Source organism: Corvus brachyrhynchos, unplaced genomic scaffold, assembly GCF_000691975.1.
Source record: "Corvus brachyrhynchos isolate BGI_N302 unplaced genomic scaffold, ASM69197v1 scaffold17, whole genome shotgun sequence".
Classification (NCBI taxonomy): domain Eukaryota; kingdom Metazoa; phylum Chordata; class Aves; order Passeriformes; family Corvidae; genus Corvus; species Corvus brachyrhynchos.
Window position 1 is genome coordinate 12,706,860 of NW_008240046.1, and position 2,747 is coordinate 12,709,606.

Below are 2,747 nucleotides of genomic sequence, written 5' to 3' on the forward strand. Positions count from 1 at the left end.
ATACCCTCTGAGTGAGAGGTTAAATTATTAAATTTTTTCTACACAGTATTTACTGATACATAAACTGCAGTATTTATCACAGGTGGCTCATCCTGCAAATAAATTAAAAGCACACACTGGAAAAAATAACTGCTTCTGAGTATTGCAAAAGCCAGCCTGAGTGGCTCTACTCTTTTCTCAGAGAGAAGTGTTGGAGTACCTGTACATGTTGCCCTGTACCTTTTGCAGGCATTTCTAGTCAGGGCTTTTTAAAGGATGCCAAAGAGCTTCTAGCCTCTAGAAATTTGCAGCTTTGGGGGTGCTTGAGGCAGAGTGGGTGCCTTTACATTTAATAGACCTCATGGGGTTTTTTCTTCTGTGAAAGTGTACAGGTGCTTTTTTGGGACCCCCTCTGAACTACTGGCACCTCAAAGGAGGATGTCCTACTGTTTAATTACCTGCTGCACAAAGATGCGCCTTCTTCTGTTTGCTTTAAGTTGGCCACCTGCTAGTTTCACTCGATGCTCTCTAGTTCTTATATTAGAAAAGAAAGCAAATAATCCACCCCTTCTCCTCTCTACTCATGATTGTGTATTCTCTCTGGTCTGACTGTTTTCTGTTGTTTATCACTTGTCCATCCTATATAATTTTGGTCCCTTAAATCCTTGAATCACTCTAACATAAGTGTGGCTCCATATTTTTGTTTATGTTTGTTGCGCTTCTGTGGATCTTTGCCATTTCTGTTACACATGGGCCAGAGCAATCTCGGGGAGGCATGTTGCAGCCCTCCCCATTCTGTTCTTTGTGTTTTATCCTGCCATCTTCCACCAGCTCTGGGACAGTTTCTGAGTGCTGAACCAATTCTTCCATGAGGTATTACAACTGTTAGATCTTATTTCTCAGTGGGAACAAGTTGGCTAGTAATTTCTCACTTTCAATCAGTTTACTGCTCTCTAATCAAACCTGGCCATATGAAATGTCTCCAACCTGGTCAGAGGTTATTACCACCCTACTGTTATCCCAGTTAGACCTTAAGTCTATAAAAATTTGGCTTTAGTTGCTGGAGTTTGCTGATTTTGCTGCTTCCTTTGTCATGGAGTTCATAGCCCCTTTTCCTATAGCCACAGCCTAGTCTGACCCTCCTACACAATCTGTGGCCTGTCACTACCATGTCTTGCTGATTATTTCCTTTCCCTGCACATCTATTCAGTCAGCATGCCAATTTGAAGCCAGGTGTCCCATGTTCCTCATTCTCATTCCACTGTGACTTCATGGAAATCAGTCTCTTCTGGAAGTATCTGGGAGTATCAGCCATGTGAGTAGGACCTTCCTTGCTTCTCTTGTGCAGCTGCTCTGGGAACCTGTGCCCCTCCACATTAGTGTGGACCTCTCCTTACTGCTGGGAATGTTTCTTGAGAAGTTTAGAAGGAGATGCTTGATTTTAGTGTCTTACCTGCCACCCTATATCTTGCTTCCCAAACCTCTTCCTTTACCTTTCCTACTTCACTGGTGCACATGTGGACCACAGCCACCTCCTAGGCTGCAGTGGTTTTTTGGGAGGTGGTAGATTGCTGACATCCATGGGTCTCTGCCAACCAAAATCATTTTGTGATGATGTTCTCAGTGCAAGGAACGTCTTTTCAAAACAGGAGATCTCGTCACCCACAAGGGTGGACTTCCTATCCCATTGCTAGCTCCGTGTCCTCTGCATGTCCAGGGATGCTGCCACAGAGGGTCCTCAGAGCACACAGCACCTGGGGAACACCTCCCTCTCCATTTGCTGTACAGCTGGAGAGCACACAGCTCCTTAACCACTCCCCTGTGCCACTCCCTGCACACCCCCTGTGTCCCGGCACTTCTCCCATCACTGACAGCTGAGCATCATGCAGCCACACAGGGAGCTGCACCGCTTGCCTGCCTGAATGCATGTATGTACCTGCATACAGCACATGTATAGATACGTGTGCATGTGAGAGAGGCATACACCTGTCTGTCTCCATATACAGTCTTTTGAAATTACTACATTTCATATCTCCCCCAGCCTCCAAGTGCTGTTTTCCTTTATCATTTATGGCTAAGGCTAGGAATGGCGCATTACAAACTCTCCTCAGTCAATTTTATTTACTGTAGTTTCAATCGGGATTATCAAAATCCTGTCGAAAGCTTTGGTCTCTACATTGATTCCATAACTAACAGCAGTTTGTAAAATCTGTTGAAATCCAAGAGCTCTCTCTTGAAGTATGCCAGCTGCTTGAGCCTCGCTGGGTTCAAAGCGATCTGATCTGTAATTGTCGTCGTTGTGGACCTACGACATTGTCCTTTTCCAAAGGCAGTGACAGCCCTAGCATGCGCGTGTACCAGAGCGAAACCAAGACTCCCACCTCAGCAAGAGGGGCTAGAGACGCAGGGAGCGATTCAGTCGCTGCTGGTCGAGCTGAGCGGCAGGGGTTCCTCTCTGGTCCCCGGGAAAAACCTGCTTTGAGCCCTGGGTTTGTGCGTCCCAGAACAGATTTCCCTCGCTCCTCGCTCCCTCGGGCTGGCTCCAGCTCTCGGTACAGCCCTTGCGGGACCAGCGAGTGGTGCGGGAGGCCGGGGATCAGCGGGAGCCGGTGTCGGCGGGGGGGCAGTGGCGGAGCCCCGCGCTGTGCCGTGCCCCGGCGCTGCGCTGTGCTGTGCCGTGTTGTGCCGTGCCCCGGCGCGGCGGTGCTGTGCTGTGCCGTGTTGTGCCGTGCCCCGGTGCGGCGGTGCTGTGCTGTGCCGTGTTGTGC